Source organism: Crocodylus siamensis, chromosome 3, assembly GCF_052110815.1.
Source record: "Crocodylus siamensis isolate JL-2025a chromosome 3, ASM5211081v1, whole genome shotgun sequence".
NCBI classification, from domain to species: domain Eukaryota; kingdom Metazoa; phylum Chordata; order Crocodylia; family Crocodylidae; genus Crocodylus; species Crocodylus siamensis.
Genome location: NC_143397.1, coordinates 221,294,291 through 221,316,755, shown reverse-complemented (window position 1 = coordinate 221,316,755; position 22,465 = coordinate 221,294,291). Strand labels below are relative to the sequence as shown.

Sequence of the window (22,465 nt, the reverse complement as noted above, 5' to 3'; positions counted from 1 at the left end):
CTAGATGTAACTACACTTAATCTCCCCTTGATCTTTGCACAGAACTCTCATTGCATGCATAGCAAGGGCAGTAAATGGCTCTAAGGAGTTATATACTGTTTCACAGAAAGGTTTAAGACAAACAGACTGAAGAAAACTGCTGATTTAGTAACAGAATATTTTACACCAAAGGCGGCCACAAATTGGCAGTATTAAAGGCTTCATTTTGGTTGGCTGACAAGTGTGAATAAATCCTGTACAGAACAGGTAGCCAAGTGCCAGCAATATCTTTCTTTGAAAAATGTTATCTTCACTTAGATCTTCTTCATATCATCAGTCAATCATAAAGCTGTGCTGTTCCAACTAAATACCTTTACCATTACACAACACTATGTGAATATGATACAACATAGAGCGTGATCCTGCCAGCACAGCAGAGTATAGTGTTTTGTACCTGAAAAAGACCACATTGGCCTGTTTTAGATTAGGCACATAGGTCATGTTTGAAAATAGTTTTTCAACCACCAGCTATTTTTCTAGTTGATACAGGATCAAAGGTGTGTTCACTTGTGCTATCAGGATTGGGCTTTCTTTATTAAGCAGGCAGGAAAACAATCAGATTATCCTCAGGGATGTTGCTAATAATCTTATAACCTGCCTCTCAGAATCTACCAGCTTTCTTTAAATTTCATGCATTAATTTAAATCAAGTAACTAAAAACTAGTAGGGAATTTTAAAGTTTTTCCAATAAAACAATGCAAAGAAGATTATCTGCCCTATCAGAATTTTGTTTGTTTTTCCCTCCCTGTGATTAGCTGCTGATTCATGCCAGCTCAATTTCTCTACACTGCCAGCCAAATTGTTTTTTCTTTTGTGGGGAGGTGTTTTAAATTCCTGGGAGTCTGCATCTCTTCAAATTACATTTATTTTATCTAATAAAGCCAACAAGAATTTTTAAAAAACCCTGTAGAATTGTTATATTCCTGTTTTAATTCACCAGTTAGATCAAAACTTCAAATGAGATTATGTAGGAGGCAGATGATATTGCCACAAACCTTTGTATGGATGGTAAGTAAGATACACAATTAAAAAGCAAATGGATTGACTTAATAAGCAGACATGTACCAGCCTGTGGATGAAGTTCAAGCTTGCTACAGATTTGCAAACAGAGTTCAACATGCAAAGTTTCTTTTCTTTAAAAAAAGTGAAAAAAAGGAACTACCTACAACTTTATGGTCACATCCTCCAACCCCTACATTCCTCCCACTGCCTAGCGTTCCCAAACAGATCTCTCCTCTAAACCTCCTCCTCTATCCACCTTCCATTCTCCACTGCATCTTTCCTTTGCTCCTCCACGTGCCCTTTTAGTTTTTATGAATTACTTCTGAATTTCAGCGGAGTTATTTCTAATTTACACCAGTGTAATCACAAGGATTCAAAGTAAAAACTGGTCTGAGAGCCAATTCTGGGCAACTATTATAACCACAGAAGTAGCAGAATTTGGATTGTGCTTCCCATTCTTCAACTCAAAGTCAGTATTTAGACAAAGAACTGTACAATAAATACTTTAACACCAGATGTAATGTAATATCCTGAATGCATTAAAATTAGATTAATGGTTTTGATATGGCTGTTTGCCTTTCAGTACAAAAGGAATCTTTGCAGTATAAACCTTTGATTGACAAATATGTATGGGCTGACCTGAATGCATTAACAACTATGCTGTTGTATGGTATCAGGAAAATAAATATTCTATTTGCTGAGAAAAGAAATGAAAGTCTTTTTATTTTCAATCTGAGAAGAAAGTACCACACCAGCCTAAGTGAAAGCAACAACCTTGGAAAGAGCATTGCATGTATGTGAAGATGAAAGGGGGGAGGATGTCAGTGATATCCTATGATTTATAACAGCTTTGCGGTTATAGTCTGTGATGTGTGAGTGCGATGTTTTCCTAATACGAGGAATAAGTGCTCAAAGTTGAGCCTTAAATAAATGTGTAAAGTGCTGAAAAGCATGAGTGTAAAGTATGGCTTGAGAAGTGTAAATACAGATATGAAATGATTGCTCTTTAGTGTAAGAGGTTGGTTGATTGAACAATGGGAAAGAAAGAATAAAGTGTTCCTTAAAGAGTTTACTATTTAGCGTGAAGAAAATGAGCATACTGTCTTCAGCCTTCTGCTCCCCATTTCTTTATTCCTTTATCACTTTGCCAAGCTGTTTGCTTTTGAAAAATAATGATTCAGTTGTTTTAAAAACAATAACAACTCTCAGCACTAATTTACTGCTTTGCCTCTTCAACATGCTACACAAACATCATCAATTCATTCTCAGAATACTGCTGACTTCAGTGTATTATCATTTTATTTGTCAGACAGGAAAAGGGGAAGCCTTGCGAAACTAAGTGACGTAAGCAGGGGCTTCTGGGTGCTATTGCAAAATGAATGGTTATGACAAACAGTAAACAATAATAACAACAACAAATAGTTAATGAATGAACCAGGATTAGAAACACAGGACTTCCTGATTCTTTATTCAATGCTCTAGATCAGTGGTTCTCATCCTTTCTGGACTTGAGGTACTCCTCTATAACTTTTGTGAATTGAGTGGCACGCAATTTTAAAAACTTATTGATATATTACAGTGCTGACCTCCTTGCAATTTTTTTAAACATCAGCCTCTTTGTTAGTATGTTTTAGCTGCTATGTAAGAGCCATGCCTTAATTAGCAGAAATTATTGATCTATCGGTGTAATAAATGAGACATTGTATTTCACTTGTAAACTGTTCCCAAAATTCTGTAATATGTGTTTTACATGTTTTTCTGTAATACGGCCTCAACTTTCCTCTGTAGAATACTCAAGGGAATCTACTGTGGGTTGGGAAAATTGAAACACTATCAAACTATGATGGTCATTTAATGGGTGTATGTCAGCATTTCTCAACCTGTGGGTCACAACCCAAAAGTGGGTTGCAAGAATATACGAAAGGGTTGCAAACAAACTTTAAAAATGGATTCTCCTTTAAAGGAGAAAAACATAGGGAACTGGCTTTTTCCTCACAGGCTGGCAGAGTTCCAGCCTGCAAGGGGCTGCTTTGGGACCCCAGTGTCTCACACACACCTCACCCTGCCCCACACACTGGGAGACTGGGGCCCTGGGGTGGGGGACAGTGGGTCGGGAGTGAGGGGCACTGGATTGGGAATGGCCATCAATATTTACGCATGGGTCCTGGTACAAAAAAGGTTGAAAACCACTGGTTTATGACATATAATAGGAGCCTACCTCTGAGGGTGCCTGTGGCACCCCCTGGTGGCCATATAAGGTCCATTTTATACTGTGGTTTATCAGGGTGCCCTCCAATGTTCTCACCTGCCACAGCTTTTGATATTGTTATACATCTGGGAGGCTGCCCTCAGGCTACCTCTGTCTCTGTAGAGACCCGCTCTACCCCAGCATTCAGGTTCAAGACACTGAGGTCTTATTTTGCCCTGCCCTCAGGCTCAGGCTGCTGAGCCTTCAAAACGGTCCTCAATCCAAGCATTCAACCTACACCCTCCTTCTGGGTGTCTTCAGAAGACTCCCATCTCCCCTAAAGTCACCCCATGCCTAGTGGCTATCACAGCCCCTGAAATGAAACCATAAGCAAACTTATCTTCCTAGCTAGGGACAGACATTACACATAAACTGGTTTAAGTGATCAAAAACTAGTTTAAACCTGTAACTGAACAGATGTTCAGTGCACATAAACTAGTTTGAAAATGGCTGAAACTGGTTTGAGATAAACCTGGTTGAATGTAGTATCAGACTTAACTGGTTTGGGTCAAACCAGTTTATGCAATGTCTGTCCCAGACCCCTTGCTGGTTCAAGTTAAATCAGAGTCCCCCAGCATCCCAGCATGCTGTATGGGCTCAGCAGGGCTGGCCCCTCCCTTCTGCTCCCTGGCTGAGATTTGCAGCTCCAGCAGAGATTTGTAGGCTCAGCAGGGTCTGCTGGCTTCCTCATGCCCTACCCCATCACTGCTCAAGCAGGAAATCCCCCCCTTCCTCCCTCCCATCTCCCACAGTATGGACCCCAGCCCCAGGGCCCCTAGGCATGTGGTATGTGAGCTAATGCTGACAGGTGTCTGTATGTGTCTCTCCAGTTTCATTGGGACAGGCAGGCAGACAGGACAGGGCTTTTCCAGTTAATCAACAGATCAGCTGATAAGCTGTTTAAGAAGTTTGAAGTAATGGAGAGAGGCCATTGTTTTGCTAATTGGATGATAAACACTCTTATCAACTCCCAGCTGGCTTGCTTGCCTGTCAGTTTGCTGCAGATAGTATGACAAAGCATGGACGGAGATTGAAAAGCTCTGTATCATCAACAGAGGCATGTACTACACACCCGTCCTTGCCTCAGAGTGCTAACCCAGGGCTGGGGGCTGACAACACTCCCACCCCTTGAGGAGCCAGCAGGAAAAAGCCTGGGACCATGCAGGCAGACAACCCTAATGAGAGAGTCCTGCCTAAGCCTGGCCATGCCCCCTCCCCAGCTCAGTTCTGTTAAAGGGAAGGGAGGGCTGCTCTAGCACCCCCCCCCCGGCTTCTAGCCTGAGCCACTGAAGTCATGTGCCTGAATTTCCTCAGTCCAGAGAAAATGTCTGTCCAGTTTCCAACTGGTTCATAGATTCATAGATTCATAGATGCTAGGGTCGGAAGGGACCTCAATAGATCATCGAGTCCGACCCCCTGCATAAGCAGGAAAGAGTGCTGGGCCTACAATACCCCAGCTAGATACACATCTAACCTTCGCTTGAAGACCCCCAGGGTAGGGGAGAGCACCACCTCCCTTGGGAGCCCGTTCCAGACCTTGGCCACTCAAACTGTGAAGAAGTTCCTCCTAATATCCAATCTAAATCTGCTCTCTTCTAGCTTGTGGCCATTATTTCTTGTAACCCCCGGGGGGGCCTTGGTGAATAAATACTCACCAATTCCCTTCTGTGCCCCCCTGATGAACTTATAGGCAGCCACCAGGTCGCCTCTCAACCTTCTCTTGCGGAGGCTGAAAAGGTCCAGTTTCTCTAGTCTCTCCTCGTAGGGCTTGGCCTGTAGGCCCTTAACCATACGAGTGGCCCTTCTCTGGACCCTCTCCAGGTTATCCGCATCCTTCGTGAAGTGCGGCGCCCAGAATTGCATGCAGTACTCCAGCTGCGGTCTGACCAGCGCCTGATAGAGGGGAAGTATCACCTCCTTGGACCTATTTGTCATGCATCAGGTTCAGTCTAGCCAGGTTAAACTAACTTGCAAAGATTGAATCAATTCAGGCTCTGGCTTTTTGAATGTCTGTCCCTAGCCCTGTGTCTCTTTCTAGTCCAGCAGAACTCCCTTCCTAAGCCAACCCTGGGTCAGAACTCCTTCTTCAGTCTAGGAGCTTTGTTTAGATCCCCTGTCTGGTTGCACCCCACCCAGTCACAAGGCTCCCCCTCCCTGATGTGGCATATGGGTTTCTTTTTATTAACTGGCAGTCTTACTGCTCCTACTAGCCAACTTACAACTTTGCAGTTTGCCTTACTGAAGCTTTCACCCTGCACTCAGTAATAGGGGTTGTGGTCTCCTGTTTCAGTCTATCCACCAAATTTAGTAGTTTCAGACCCTTCCTGGTTGGGCAATTCTACACTGCACAACAATGGTCACCAGAACTGACAGGCTGAGCAGAAAGGCTGTGGTTTAAAACTGCCCTGAGGCTAACCATTTCTTTCACCAATTCAGGTGCCATTAAGGTCTCAGTATGTAAGGAACAATACAGCCATTACTTATGCCATACTTGTTCTGTAAATATAGGTTTTCAGTCTCTAACACCTATCAGAAACAGTAAATACATGCACAACTAGTAGGGGTGTGTGAAACAGGCCATAATCGATTCAGATTCAGATCTGGCCTGAATTGGGAATAGTGATTTGATTCAGATCACTGTCCCTGATTTAATTCAGCCAAATCCATATCTGAAGATTCAATGCTGATTTGGAGAATCAGCGATTGGGCCATAGACACACCTTTAAATGTTTTTTCTACATGCCTTGAGGTACCTTGTGAATGCTGTAATGCTGGGGTTGATGGAGTATCCCATAGGGGTGCAGGGAGGGGCCCCTGCATGCTTGGCAGTGAACCTGGAAGTGAACCAGAGTACTTCTGGTCCACTTCCAGGTCAGCAGGGAATACACTGGGGAGCCCCCCATGCTCCTGTGGGATGTTCCGTCTGCCCCAGCATTGCAGCATTCATGAGTCGCCAGGTGCCTTGAGGTACGTAGAAAAAACACTTAAAGCTATGTCTATGGCCAAATTGTTGAACCTTTCCGAATCTCTCTGAATTGATTTGGAGGGTTCTGATTCAATTTGGGGAGATTAAAGGGTCTCCTGATTCAATTTGGATTCAGAGATTAGGCTTCCAAATCAGGCCGAATCTCTCCCAAATCAAATCAGGGACTGAAGCTTCACACAGTCCTAAAAACTGCCTCTGTCATTTCCGAAAGATACTTAGATGCTTAGGCTTGCCCATAGATATCAACATCTAAAAAGTGAAATAACTAATCAGGCTTCCTATCATCTCTCTATTCTCCATCTGGGTTTTACTGAGACAAACAATCTTCAATACAACTATTCAGAAGAAAATACACGTCTGCTACATTTGTATTTGAAAATCTCATAATGTTTATCCAAAGGTGAGACATTTGCTCCCGACAGGTCAATGATTTGTAGACTACAAAATCTTCAATATTCATATCTATTAGGAATGCTTTATACTTTTGTGTGTAATTTTTCTATGTCATCTATGGAATAAACTATATATTTGAGCCATCTCAACTGTTTTGTTAAACACACACTCTGAAATACCAAATCCAGCATTCTGGATTTGGTACACTCCCTGGAGGACTTTGTGACCATAAACTAATAAATGGATTATACTTGTTCACATGTGTTTTCCCATCTGTGACAGATAATTTGGCATACCACAAGCTAGGTAAAATGGCATGGTTAAAAAAAATCAGTTTGTGGAATGCCGTATAATTCACTAGGAAACATCAGACTCACTGCCAAGATATTCAACGCCTTGGACAAGATACAAAAAATCGACCCCACAGAATTTAATAGGGAAAAGTTAATCCATAGGTGTCAAAATATCAAGAGGCAAAACTGTAACATATTTTTAGCCTAAAAGCAGAGTGGGTAAAGATCTCTGTAAGAAATTATCTTGGAGGTCTGAGGCAAGGGTTCCCACAGTTTTTTCTTCCTAATTCTCAAAAAGAGTCCCATAATATAGAAAAAAACCACACTCCTTTGAGTTCATATTTAGACAATAAATATAGGCATGTCACTTCTTAAAGCAGATGTGTCAAATTCACCCCATCCCTCAGGCCAGATATGGATTCCACCATGACAGCAGTGAGAAAAACAGCTAGTGCTTGTTCCCCTGCCACCAACATATGTTCCCAACAAGGCTCCATGCCCCAGATTTTGGTGGCAAGCCCTTCCCCTGCTTGGCCCATCCCTAATTCTTGGGCCCTCTGGGAGCTCTGCAGTCCAAGCAACGTGGTTTTGCAGGCCAGATCTGGCCTGTATGCCATGTGTTTCACACCCTTCTCTTACATCATCTGGTGTGTTAACTTTAAATAACAGAAAAAAATGTACAAAGTAGAATACATTGTTTATATGTATTATAATGATACCAGCAATAAATGCAGGAAAATTTAATAATAATAAAATTCCTCATAGGTAGTAGGTCAAAAACCCTTCTACAAATTAAATAATAATGCTTAATTTTCTCATTTTGAACAGGTTTAAAGCACAAGAAGATATGACAACATGTCAGATAAATTGCTCTTGTGTTTCATAGATATAACACAAAGAAAAGCAAGGATACTTTTGTGCATGTGTTCTGTATAAACTTTATGGTTACTAGTGCTTGAGTCACGGTGTAAGCAATCTACTACTCAAGTAGATAGCAAATAATATTCTGGCTGCAATATGTCTTTAATTTTTTTTAATATACAAACTTACTATGTCTACCATGTTTTTTATTCTTTTACTCTAATTTTTTTCACCTTTTTCTGTGTCTGACTGTTTTTCAGTATATCTTTTCCATCTTTTTCATCATTCTTCTATTTCTTTTTTTCCCTCTCTCAGACTCCATCAGCAATGGAAATTAAACTGTGTTAACTGAACTTGTTTTGAATACAGTTGAAATTCAGTTCCACCTAACGAAGTTTAAACATAGATTCCCTGACTGATGTGTACCAGCTATAGCTATTTCAAAGCACTTTTTAGAACTTTTTCACAGCAGACTTTTTCAGGTAAAATGGATTGATTTACACTGTGCAAAGGAACAATATGTTGCTCCAGTTATTCACACTTCGTCTCTCATACCTACCATGTTCTTATCAACTCTCTTCCTCTAAGGCTACCTTCCTTCCCAATTGCTTTTTCTTGGCTTCCTCCATGACTCCCTCTCCAGCTCCTCTCACTGGCTTCACATTGTTCTCAGTTTATATCTATATCTACCTATCTGTCTATATGTAGATATTTATTTATATCTATCTAAACTAGGAAAAGGATGTAGTATTATGACGTGACAGCTAATATACTTGCACATAAAATCATAGTGCAGAAAGGACAGGTGATAATTTAACCTTGATGTAGCTGGTCCTAAAATGCATTCTCTTCATTAAGATACACAGCATATTAGACACTGCATTATGAAAACATTCTTTTTCTTTTTGTTTCTCTCTCTCTCATCCATGGCTGCCTTCATATTACCGGCTATCTGACATACGTGCATGTTAAGAACATTGTGATAGCAACACTTGGGCTACCACAGCACTTCTGTCCTCTCATCTGTTGTTGGTTCAAGAGGAACCAAGAAACATGGTGAGGATTTGAAGGATCTCTTTTATTTTAGCATCTTTACATTTTCAGCTAAAGAAGTAGAGATGCGGTGTGCTCTCTCTTCTAGGTTCTGCAGAAGAAGTTTTAGCATATATCCATGCTTTTTCTTCCCCTCACACAGATGACAGTTCGGGAAGAAAAATGTAACATTAAATAAAATGTAAATGTAACATTTTTAGACACAGAGTGCTCTCCCAAATGCCCAAGCTTATATCCATTCAGTGTTTATCCTTATGATACAGCTTAATGCCTTGACTTGATATACAGCAGTACGGCCCAAAGTGATACAAAGCAATCAGGGTTGACTGGAATTAAACTAAATAGACCCTGAAGGCACTGGGACAAACCTGTTTGTCTTGGAAATGAAGCTGACAGAATCTGCTCAAAACGGCAGTGTAAGAGGCATGTATGCAAAGAAAGTGCAGTAAGGGGAAAAAACGGTATCCATAACCTGTCATTGAAGTCAAGGAGAATTGCAAAGATTATGATTGACTATGCACAGGATTTGGCCCATAGCATTTGACATCATGAAGCCAAACTTTAGGGAAACTATGTCAGTATAATTTCCACAGGGAACCTAAGTAAACTAAATTAGCACTATATTCCACTGCTGGGGGTTGTTTCTTTATAAAAGAATGTAACTCTCTCTCTTGCATCCAATTTTTACTAGCAGTTCTTATTAAGATCTGAGGAAGTGGTATGGATTCTACAGGATACCTAAAATGAAAGCCATTATCAGTTCATTTTTTTGAGCTACAGGAAAACACATATGTTACTGGAGTAGTCAGCTTTGTAGTCAGACCTAGGAGGGCAGGACCCAAACGAAGACCAAGACCTGTAAGAGTGGTGTATTTGGTAGCTGTGTTGGTCTGAGACAAAAAGAAATGCAAAACTCTGGAGCTCTTGGTTCAGAGATACCTTTTATTAGATCAACTAAGAAATTGCAAAAAAAAAATATCTTTTTCTGAAAGCTTTCAGGTATACATTCGCTTCCTGAGGCTCAGGGAAAATTAAAGATGGTAAAAAGTCCCCATAGGTAGAAAATAAACTTCATTTTTGCGCAGAGGAAGCTGAAGGTGGAAATCTGTTCCTGGGGACTTTTTACCATCTTTAATTTTCCTTGAGCCTGAGGAAGGGTGTGTGCCCAAAAGCTCGCAGAAAAAGATTTTTTTTTTGTGATTTCTTAGTCGGTCTAATAAATGGGATCATCTCTGAACCAAGAGTTTTGCAAGACATGAAAGAGGAATTCCTAGAGACTATGGGCAGATTGCTGGCCACCTAGTAAACTTGTACTTTTCCCTGGTGTTGTACCTTATACACCACAACAAACTTCTCATTTAAAACTACTTATTGTATGAGTGTGAAGGTATTCTTTAGAACACGATTGATAAAATTCAGCCAGAAACAACTGTTCTGAGAGATGGTAATGGCTCGGATTCATAGACGTTAGGGCTGAAAGGGACCTCACAAGATCACCGGGTCCAGCCCCTTGCCCAAGGGACAGGAAGTCAGCTGGGGGGTCAGATCACTCCAGCAAGATTAGCATCCAAGTGCTGTTTAAAGATACTCAGAGTAGGTGCTTGTACCACTTCAGGAGGGGGTCTATTTTAGACTCTGGTGACTCGGACTGTAAAATTTTTCCTTAGAAGTCCAATCTAAAATAGTCTTCCAGCAGTTTATGACCATTAGACCTCATCTTCCCTTGGGATGTCCTGGTGAACAGACTTTCCCAGTTCCTGATGTTATAGGCTGCCTTCAAATCACCTCTGAGGCTCCGCTTCTCCAGGCTCAAGAGTCCCATGTCCCTCAGCCTCTTCTCATAAGGCCTGTTCTCTTGACCTCTAATCATGGACGTGGACTCTCTCAAGCTTCTCCCCATCCTTTCTACAGTTTGTGTTTAGAAGAATCCAGAATTGGATGCAGTAGTCCAGCTGTAACCTCACCAAGGCCGAGTAAAGTAGGAGATTGACTTCCTGGCACAGACATTACACAAACTGGTTTAAAGTGATCAGAAACTGATTTAAACCTGTAGCAGAACAGATGTTCAGTGCACATAAACCAGTTTGAAAATGGCTGAAACCAGTTTGAGATAAACCTGGTTGATGAGATTTAACTGATTTGGCTCAAACTGGTTTATGCAATGTCTGTCCCAGACCCTGTGCTGGTTTAAGATAAACCAGACCCCCCCCAGCATCCTGGCATGTTCTCTGGGTGGGGCAGGGCTTTGCTCCAGAGCTGAGCTGGCCCTGCCCCTCTGCTCTCTAGCCAGAGCAGGGATGGGACGTGACGAGATACCAGGCAGCATGGCCCTGTTAAGGCAAATTGGGCAGGGAGGAGTTTAATTCTCCCCTCCTTCCCCACCACAGCCAGGGTCTGCCTGCCAACCAAGGAGCAGAGGGGAGGATGCCGTGGCGGTGGCCTCTGGGGCTGGCAGAAGGGGACAGAAGGGACAGAGGGAGGAATTAAACCTTCCTTCCCCCTTCACCTTAATGGGTTGTCCTGCAGGGCAGGGAGCGGGGCTCTCTTCTGTATTGGGGGCACTCTTGACCCTCCTCCTCCTCCCCCCAGGACAGGGAAGGGGGGCTCTGTGGGGTCTGCAGGGGGAATCCTCCTTCTCCTCCTCCCCTCACTACCACTGCCACAGGGTAGGGAGGCAGATGCTTTATGCAAGGATGCCCAGCCCTGGAGGGGAACACTTCCCCTGCTCTTTACCCCCTGCAGTTGTGGCTCAGTTACAGCTGCTCCCTGTGCAGGCAGTGCTTCACAGCACAGGATGCACACTAGGGCTGCACCAGGCTTTGGTCACTGATTTGATTCAGCCGAGATTCGGCCCAATTCAGTGGTCAAATCTGAATCAAATCAGGAGACCCTTTAATCTCTCCAAATCTAATCTGAACCTTCTGAATCGATTCGGAAAGATTCGATGATTCGGACATAGACACAGCTTTAAATGTTTTCTCTACATACCTGAAGGTACCAGGTGACTTGTGAATGCTGAGATGCTGGGATGGAGTGTCCCACCAGAGTGCGGGGCCGTCCCCAGCATGCTTGGCAGCAGACTCAGAAGCAGACCAGAAGCACTTCCGGTCCACTTGTGAGTCCACTGGGGAATGAGCAGGGGGGACCCCCCTATGCCCCAGCTCAGCGGCTGATATCTCCTGGGTCTGGGAGGGGACCTGGGGTCCTCCTGCAGTCAATCTGAGCTGGGGGGGTGCCCCATGTGCTTCTGGTTCACTTCTGGGTTCCCCGCTGAATGTGTGGGGGGACCCCTCCCATGCTCCTGTGGGATGCTCCATCTGCCCCACCATCGCAGTGTTCATGAACCACACCCAGTAACTTGAGGCATGTAGAAAAAAACATTTAAAGCTGAGTCTTTAGCCACATAGAGGCCCCCTCCTGTCTTCCGACTGTTCCTTCCCATGGGGTGGGGAGGGGGGCCGGCAGTGTGGGGAGGCAGTCAAGAAGGCCAACCGTACCCTGTCATGCATCCACAGATGCATCTCGAGCAGGTCCAGGGAGGTGATCCTCCCCCTCTATGTGGCACTGGTCAGGCCGCAGCTGGAGTACTGCGTCCAGTTCTGGGCGCCACACTTCAAGAGGGACGTGGACAATATGGAAAGAGTTCAGAGGAGGGCCACTCGTATGATCAGGGGTCAGCAGGGCAGGCCTTATGAGGAGAGGCTATGGGACCTGAACCTGTTTAGCCTCCACAAGAGAAGGTTAAGGGGGGACCTTGTGGCCTGCTACAAACTGGTCAGGGGGGATCAGCAGGTATTGGGGGAGTCCCTGTTCCCCCGTGCGCTGCCAGGAGTGACCAGGAATAACGGTCACAAACTGGCGGAGGGTAAGTTTAGATTAGATATTAGGAGGCGCTACTTCACAGTCAGGGCGGCTAGGGCCTGGAACCAGCTTCCAGGGGAAGTGGTGCAGGCTCCTAGCCTGGGGATTTTTAAAAGGAAGTTAGATGAGCACCTTGCCGGGGTCATCTGACCCCGGTGCTCTTTCCTGCTAAGGCAGGGGGTCGGACTAGATGATCTACCTAGGTCCCTTCCGACTCTAGCTACTATGAAACTATGAAACTATGTAATGCTGCCCGGGCCCAGATGGAGACACTTCCCCTCCTCCTCCCCCACAGGGCAGGGAGGGGGGCTCTGTTTCATGCTGGGGGGTATTATTCCCCCTCCTCCTCCTACTCCTCCCTCAACCCCACCACCAAGGGGTGGGGATGGGAGGCTCTGTGCAGGCTGCCCAGCCCTGGCTTCGGAGGGGGACACTTCTCCTCTGCAGGGTGCAGGGGAGGGGGTCTTTCCAGTGCTGGGGAGGGAAACTCTTTCCTCGTCTCCTACCCCCACCCTCCGGGGCAAGGGAGGCTCTTGTGGTGCACCTTGGCCCAGCCTGGCTTGGCCCAGCCAAGCCATGGGGAGCAGCTGTAATGGAGCTGCAGCTGCTGAGGGTGATCTCAGCCCCATGGCCTGGCCTTGCTCAGCCCCAGCTAAGGTAGCTGCTTGGTGGGGCTGGGCCAGGCTGCTGGGGCAGGGCCACCCCTGGTGGATGCAGCTCAGTAACAGTAAGGTGAGTGCAGTGGGAAGCTGCCTCCCCTGTCAGCAACCACAGCCCAGTGTGCACAGCCGGCAGCTGGCCAGGCAACATTTACCCAGTCCGGGAACTGCAGGCCCGGAGCCTGGCAGCTACCCAACACAGAGGCTCACTGAGACCCCATGAGCCCCCACAGTGCCTCCAAGCAGGCCTAGGTAAGTGCTGCTGTACTGGTGCTGGATCTGGGAGGCTGCAGCAGGAAGAGCAAGCAGTGGGAGGGGAAAAGGTGCTGTGGGCTGTGGCTGCACTGCGGGGGGCTTGGAGGGCTCTAGGTTACATGCCCGGCCCTGCTGCATGCAGCCCGTTGCAGCTCTGCAGTGGGACCTCCCACTGAGAAGGAGCTTGTGCTCTCCCACATAAAGACAGGGGCTGCTGCCCCCACCAGGGGTCCTTCCTCCTCCCACTGCAGCAGCATGGTGGGAGCATGGCCAGACGCCTGCCAGCAAGGCCTCATGTGAGGGGCAGGGACAAGGTTATTCCCCCTTCCTCCTGTGTCTGGCAAAGGGGACAGCAGGGGTCTACTTCCCTGCAGGGAGCAAACGCAATGGCAGGCAGACCCAGCTACCAGTGGGGGTAGAGGGGACACTAGCCCCGCTGTCTTCCCCCTTCTTCCTCAGGGTCCATGGTGCCCTGCTGTTGCAGCAGTGAGGGGGGAGCGCCCAGTAGACCTGGCTCAGGTCCCTGCTGGTGGGACAGTGAGGGTGGAATTAAACCCCTCCTTGACCAGTTCAGCCCAGATTGTCCATTCCCCCCTGCTCCGGTTCACAGCTTCTCTGCAGTAGCCCTTGGCCTGAGCAACTGCAGGCATGTGCCTGCATGTCTGTTCTGTTAAACTGATTCAACCTAGGCAGGTTAGATTAACTTGCAAAGGTTGAATCAATTCAGGCTCTGGCTTTTTGAATGTCTTTCCCTAGCCCCTGGATCTTGCTTGAGATGCATCAGTAGATACAAGCCAGAGTTTTATTTGCTTTGCTGTTGTATTAGTGGTTCATGTTCATCTTGACATGATCCCCAAGTCTCTTTCGGTCGAGGTGCTAGTGAGTGTAGCACTACTGAATCTATAAGTATGATGTAGGCTTTTTCTCCCGAGGTGGAGCACCTTGCATTTCTCTGTGTTGAATGTCATCAGGTTTTGATCCGCCCACCTTGCAAGCCTGTCCAGGTCAGCTTGAATCACCAAGCTATCCTCTCCAGCGTGACCACACTTCCCCATAATTTGATGTCGTCCCCAGGTGTCAGATGCCAGTCTGCTTCTGATACCTGAATCCAGATAATTTATGAATATATTAAAGGGTACTGGTCCGAGTACTGAGCCCTGGGTGATGCCACTGGTCATCATGCACCATGTTAACTCAGTTCCATTGACTATCACTCTCTGCGTCTGACCACAGAGGCAGTTCCCCACCTATTGGACCATAAGGTTGTCAAGGCCACAGTTTCCTAATTTTACCATGACTCCATTTATCATAACTGGTGATCATTAATTATTTCACTATTGAGCAAAACAAATAAGAAAGCAAATAGAAAATTATATTGTGAAAAATTTAACAATCCACTTCAAATAGTAACTTTTCAAAAAAATGGATAGGAATGGGATTGATAGGCAGAGTTTATAAAAATCTGATAGCAACCTGAGATCAGAGGTGATACTTGTTCTCAGACAACCTAGTATAGTACAGAAATATTCAAAGAGGAAGCCAGCCTATCTTCTAACTTGTTCAGATGCACATTACTTCTGGCTAGATACTATGGGATATACAAGTCCATCTGAGACCAATGATTTATCAAATATATGCCACTGCATTTTTTTTTATACAGGTAGCACTGACAGCATGCTGGGCATCATTGTGTGTACAACATGGTTTATCTGCTGAGAGCAACAGAACCACTATAGAAAAGTACCCTAGTACTCAGCACTAATTATTTTTTATGCAGAGTGGGTTGTCCATTGGTGAAGAAGCAGAAGTTTGAGACTGTGCATAGTGTCTTGCTCAAGCATGTTACTGAACTTAACAACTTCCTATGGTTCTATGATGCTATGAACTTCTTTTGCAAATCTCCCATTTTTCACCATTATTTTTATGATCATCATCTTCGCTGGAGAAAGGCTGCCTAGAGCTGTTGCTTGCTGAAAAGGTGACCCTGCTAGATCTTCCATAACAGCCACATCAGACGCTGCAGAGTAGTGAGTAGGTTGTGTTTTTAAAGTTCTCTTCTTACCTCTTAATCTGCACATCTGACTGTTCTAGTTTGTTTGCAAGCATGTAACGAAGTGAACAATTTGAGCCACTTTGTTGCTCAATAAAGGCTGCTTATGTAAAAAAAACAAAACCCAGCACTTTACTTTCAGCGCGGTGACACTCCTGCACCAAAACACAGTGCATGCCCAAAAGAGGCATCATGTTAGTTTGGCCCACCTCGCCCAACATCTGTATAAATCACACACTTCAGTGGGGCTTTTTGGTGCTTTTATCTAATAGCAGATTGCAGAACCTAGAACCTTTTGCAAAACCTAGAAAAGGGAGCACACCACATCCCTATTTTGTTAGCTGAAACTGTAAAGATGATAAAATAGAAGAGCTCCTTCAAATCCTCACCAAGTTTCTCGATTCCTCTTGAACCAATAACAGATGAGAGAAGAGAAGGGCTGTGGTAGCCCAAGTGTTAGTATCACAGTGTTCCCTCTCACACACAGACATCAGATACCTAGTGACAGGAGGAAAGCCCTGGATGAGAGACAAAAGAACAAAAAGAAAAATATGTTTTCATAATGCAATTGAATCAGTTATTAAATAAAAGGGCCAAAAAGCCCTGCTGAAGATGAGATTTATGAAGATGTTGGGCAAGCTGGATTAATTGATGTGATGCCTCTTCCAGTACAGCACTGTTTTGTTTTGTTTTGCTTTTCACGTCTGTCAGTGGTCAAAAGTCTGGGGCAGTGCTCTGAGCTGCTGAGTGTGAACTGGGAATTAATTCCTGAAAACTGACTTAGATAATAGGAGTTATAGATGAGTGAAATACTACTTCTGGTAATCATAAGATATCTAAAATGGTAATATAGCTGTTCAAAAAAATAAGTATTACTGGAAGACAAAACCAGAATCAAGATTAGGAACAGGAGACCTGTAGAAATCCAAAAACAAAATGAGAGAGAGAGAGAGATACTTTGCTAGCTTGGTTGTTTGTTTGGTTTTTTTATTATAAATTTCCATCTGACTTATTTGGTTTTCTACTACCCTACTCCTTCATGAAATAGCCAGAACGGTTTCTTTTAGAAAATGTCCAAGTGTATTTTGTCTAGATAATCTCCCGAAGTACTATATTTACTCAAGTTTAAGACAAGGTGTCTCCCCCTCTCCCCCCATCAGCATGCAGGAAATAGTCCCTCGTCTTAGGTTTGCATACAAAATGGGGTGGGAGGGGGGTGCAGTGGCTGCTGCAGGTCTGGCCCTGAGCCCAAATCAGGGCCAGAGTCAGACCCACAGCAGCCGCCTGTCCCCCCTCCACTTGCCCTTGGAAGCTTCTGCTCCCCCTCTGCCTCCTCCCTCCACCTTACGGTCAAGCACAGCTTGCCTCTGGCTCCAGCTCTGGCTGCATCCCCTCCAAGGCACAGAGCACATGGAACTCCATCTCCTGCCCAGCCAATCAGCAGTGCTAATGCTGCTCCCTGGCCAATCAGCAGTGCTAATGCTGCTCCCTGGCTAGCAGGGGCTTCCACATGCTGTGCTCTGGGGGGGGGAACAGAGTCCCAGCAGTATCTGACAGTAAGGGTTGGGAGCAGGGAAGAGACGGAGGCTGGGGAGTGAAGAAAAGGGACAGAGACCATGAGGAGCTGCCGGGGGGCGGGGGGCGGGCAGGAAGGATGCAGGGCAAGAAATCGGGATGAGGGGATTTGGAAGCAAGGGGGCTGCTTGACTCCCCCAGGCACTGCTTTCCCTGTTGTAGCAGTGGGGGTGGGGGCAAATTTAAGGCAATCCTCCGATACTTAGATTCTATACCTGGAAAAATTATAAGTATAGAATCTAATTATTTGGGGATCATCTTAAATTCAGGGTTGTCTTAGATTGAAGTAAATATGATATATTTCTACATATGTTTGATTTCATGTCAGTAACAAAATCTTCATAGTCAAATCTTGAAAGTAACTAAGGAAATGAGAAAAACTGAATCTGTGGTGCCTGAATCTAGCATTTACCCTATATTCAAGTGGTAAAACAGATTTGCACTAGTACTATGAGAAGTCCTACTATGCTTTTTTTTTTAAAATGTAGCTGTCAATTTTTCTTGTGTCAGACCCTGAAGGAAATATCCACATTTATTCAAAAGAGAGAATCCAAATGCTTGGATTCCTCAGAGCAAAATAAGCTAGAAGGTGGAGTTACAACTGTAATTATGAGCTGTACAATGCCTTAGGACAATCTCTTTCATTAACTAGATGCATTCCACTGCTACTAAATGCAGTCTGTTCATGTTTGAAAATGTTTATTTTGTCCCATCTAGCCATTTATGCTATTGACAAACACATGCAATATAAATATTGACTGAACAGACAAATTCAATTGCTAACTCAAATTTCTAATGGGCCCAAGAACAGATTCTTTGAAGTTTGAAAACCAGTTAAACTGTTGGCAGTTTATTAAATGTAAATGGCAAAAGTGGAATCCTTTGTATATTCTAGCAATAGTTGTTTAATTGTTATTAGGGAGGCAAGAATTTCTGTACGTGATACTGTTGATTGGACAAACTGCATGGTTGGGACAGACTTAGATAAGCTTTCAAATCTGGCATATTCATCAGTAATTATGGGAATTATTACAGCTTTAATTGCCATCACATGAACATTTAAAAACAGTACTAATCTGTACATTTTCTAGCTCAAAATACATTAACTATAACAAGTTTGGGACAGATATCATTCAATGGATATTGCAGAATTAAGATTTTGCTTTATGAAGAGAACAGGAGATATCCCAAGTCTGTATCTTCGGGGAACAATATCTAGCCATAATCAGCTTCCAAACTTTTTGCATAAATCAGATTTTAACCAGGGTTTCCAAATAAGCATTGAAAAAGGTACTGTTCTTAGCTGCACTCATAATTACTATAATCCCCAGTATCTGTTCATCCTTAGCAAATAGTACTTCTACTGGGAAACAAGAGCATAGGGTGCAGTGCAGTATAGGTGCTTCTGTCCTTAATTACTTCCTTCTAGATTTATCCGCCTTTTTTTTTTTTTTTTTTTACACAGTGGGTGAAAGTCAAAACCTTAGAAGGTTCATCTTTCTTTTTGATACTTACACACTGTACTTTCCTATCAAAATGTGATTAGTAGAGCTAAAGCATGACTTGCTGAATACCATAAAAATTATCACGTGTTTGAAATATGAGAACACAACGAGGATGAGAGCGTTCATAAATGATAATTAACTGTCATAGTTTTTTCTTCTTGATTTGTTTTCCTTTGATAAAATCTGTGATAACATTTGACTAGTGTGAAATTTTGCCCACAGTAATAAAATGGAAAATTACATCTTTTTGACAATTAGAAAAGTGATATGAAGAATTTTGTAATTCTGGTGCCTGACAGATTATCCATCTGTCAAAATGGCTGGGAGTGTGCATGTGTGTGTGCATGTATGTCTAAAATATAGATCTATAACTGTCAGTTATCCTGGAAGTGGATTTCTGCTACAGATAATTAGAGATCTCATTAAAATGGTGCATATCCTTCTTTCAGGCTAAATGAAAGGAGCAATTAAGCCCCTTTTTGAGGTAGATACCTGGAACCAATAGAAGATACCACCCAAGACAAATCAGCCACATGGCAGAGCCTGAGTTGTATGATTTTGTATGGGTTGCAGCGGTGTGTGTATGAGAAGGACAGAAAGCCACCACAAAGCAAGATGAACAGCCCTGAGAGTGGCCTTGAGAGGGAGCAGGGAAGCAAAACTCCTTGGGAAAAACAAAAGACAGGCTTGGAAATTGGGAGCAAGGAAGTTGCCTGCTGCTGTTAAATTTCTACTGGGTTCACAGAACCAGGACTTTGTGCCCATTCTTTGTAAATAAGCAAAGCATACCTGGCCACCAAAATACACCAAAGACATCTGCTTCCTATGATCAATTTCTTCTCTTCCTCAAAGGAAACAGTCCAGCCAAGCTTCAAGGCAAAAATGGCAACAATAAAAGCATGCTGTGGTAATGTTGGAGTGATAGTCCAGAAAATATGCAAGCGGCAAAGGTGGTATCTTTTATTTTTTGTGATATCTTTTATTGGACCAACTATGTAGTTGGGAAAGATTTTACACAAGCTTTCGGGTATTAGTTTCCTCAGGTCACCCTCAACTTGGCTAATGTCTCTCCCAACTATACAATTGGTTCAAAAAAAGATATCACTATGATCACACAGAACCAAATCAAATTCTGGTGTCTTTTACAGAAGTGTAAGTGAAAGCAGAATTTGACAGAATATTTCTATCTAGGCCTGACTCTACAGTCTACGTGCTTTTACCTGCACCTAAACTTAATGTGCATTAGCCTAATGTGCATTAAAGTGATTTAGTCGTGTCTACATGTGCACATGCTAAGGTGCATTAACATGGGTATGCAGACCAAACTGGGACTAAAGTTAGCCCCAAGTCAATGGACACACTGCATCAATGTGCATTAGCATGTCTGCATGTTTGCTAATGAGACTTAGTTATTCACACATACATTTGATACCTGCTTTATGCAGGTATCAAATTTAGGCTCAAATAGCTTAAAATTGCCATTTTTCAGGCATATTAAAACTGTGCATGTGCCTTAAGTTGTGCTAATGTACATTAAATGCACAAGTGTAGACACACCCTATGAACACTCCAAATTCTTATCCATTTCAGTGAGAGGGTTGAGTATACACAAATTAAACAAGTGAGCTTACTATGGTTTTGTTCAGCATGGATAGGCTTCTTTGCCTCTGGAAGATGAGACTCCTAAATTCTGTTTCTGGCTCTGCACTGGCTTACCATATAAAACTTGCTAAATTACATTCTCTCTTTCTTTAATTTTCTCATCTATAAAACATGTATACTATTACTTACCTATCTCACAGGGGAACTGTGGGGTCTAATTATTTCAAGCCAAAGAACTTTGAGATCTTTAAGACAAAAAGCATTACAGATGCACCAAAATTATTTCTATGTAGTCAAGACTATTATCTCATAAATGTGGCTCTTTGGAAAGCATTGTGACTGGAAAAAAAATCAATTTTCCTTTGTAGAAAATCTGATGTATAAAGGTCATGAGGAAAACCAAGAGAGAAATAACTTCTATGGCAAGCATAACTACCACCTACATACATGCATGCTCTCAGATTAGAGCAGTGGTGTAACTAGGGTGGGACAATCTGGGCAGCTGCCCCAGGCTCTGACTTGGGAGTGGAGGGTGTGGGGGTAGAAACAGCTACCATGAGATTGCAATTGTGATCTCACTGCACAGCACTGCACAGGAAGCTGTCCTTTGTTTGGCAGTTGTCCCAGGTGCCTGTCCATGTAATTACACTTCTGGATTACAGTTCATTAATACTAAGTACTGGGCACATCTACCCATGCAGTTAGTGCACATGAATATCATTCAAATGTGTGTCCAGGAGCAATTAACTCCAGAATTTATTCATATGTAGGATGTGGAGTCCAGTCAGAGCATGTGCAGCCTTCCAGCCCAGGGCTGCTCCAACCCAGCTTAATGTGCTGTGGAGGAGCTGGCTGGGGCACGAGGGTGCTACAATGCAGGGCTAGCTGGCAAACAGCCCCCATACTGAAGCACCCTTGTGCCCCAGCCAGCTAGGTCAGCATCTACACATGCACTGCTGTGCACAAAGAGACAATGCAGCAGGGTAGGACTTGTAAATACAAGTCTTACTATGCTGCAAAGTCTATTAGTTTCCTGCACCCTAATAGGGGCACACATGTAGATGCTCATATGGTCACTGTGGAGCTAATTAGTCAGCTCTGTAGTAAACATGTTGTATAGATACACCCACTTTATCCAACTTATCAGCAATATATTTCACTGAAGCACATATGCCGACATTAATATGCTTAAAAAACTACATAAGAAATCAATCTTTAAGGCTAGCTAAGTACAGACATTCAAAAACTCTGGGCCTGAATTGATTCAATCTTTGCAGGTTAGTCTAATCTGCATAGACTGAACACATTTGTAAGTGAAGAGACATTCACTTTTGATTCTGGAAATGCAGCTACATGCCTACAGTGGCTCAGGCTAGAAGCCAGGGGGCATTAGATCGAGCCCTCCCTTCCATTCCACAGCAGCTGCTAGGCTGAAGGGAAGCTGACTGGGGAGGGGAGGGTCTCACTACAGACGGAAAAGCAGACACTGTGCAGAAGGTGCAGCAGCATTTGCGGACACATGAGCCTCTGTGGTGGGCAGCTGCTGAACCCTAGGACTGCTGGTGCCTCCAAGCCAGCCCAGGCAGCTGCAGGAACAATGGATTTGTCTCGTGTGGCCAGTCTGGCTGCCAAAGTGCCCGCCTGCCATTGCCTAGCTAGCTGCTGCCCATGTGTGCCAGGCCAGGCTGTCACAGACCCACAGCCAGCCGAGAAGGCCCCTGCGCCCATGGTCTGACCCAGATGAGCTCCACTCTCCACCTGTCTCACCCTGGGCTGAGTGGTGCTGGCTGAGGGCACTGCTGTGGGTGGGTGCAGAGGGGACAGGCCAGGCCACAGGGGTAGGGCCCATCCCGGCTAGTTGTAGCTCCATGATAGCCTGACTGGGCCTGGGCACAGGTAGCTGGGAACAATCTGGGTGCACAGCTCTTGTGGCCCCACCCCTCCATGCCTCCCTTCAGCAGTGCCTGTGGGCTGGCCCAGCTCAGTCCCCCAGCTCCAGCCATGGACAAAGGCAGGCAGAGGGCAGGCCCATGGCAGCCAGCTCTGGCCATGCCCCTCACCCCTACTGCTGGAGTGATGGGGA

General features: G+C 44.3%; 1 long non-coding RNA gene across 2 annotated transcripts in view; it reads right to left on the bottom strand.

Moving 5' to 3' along the window:
• Window positions 1-22,465, bottom strand: part of LOC149869498 (uncharacterized) — a 103,782-nt gene that overhangs the window by 66,436 nt on the left and 14,881 nt on the right. The window contains exon 2 of one of the 2 annotated variants that reach the window (XR_016441484.1): window positions 16,090-16,218. The exons of the other annotated variant lie outside the window; for it this stretch is intronic. This is a non-coding gene — a long non-coding RNA (uncharacterized LOC149869498). The remainder of the gene's footprint in view (window positions 1-16,089; window positions 16,219-22,465) is intronic. 2 annotated transcript variants of the gene reach the window in all.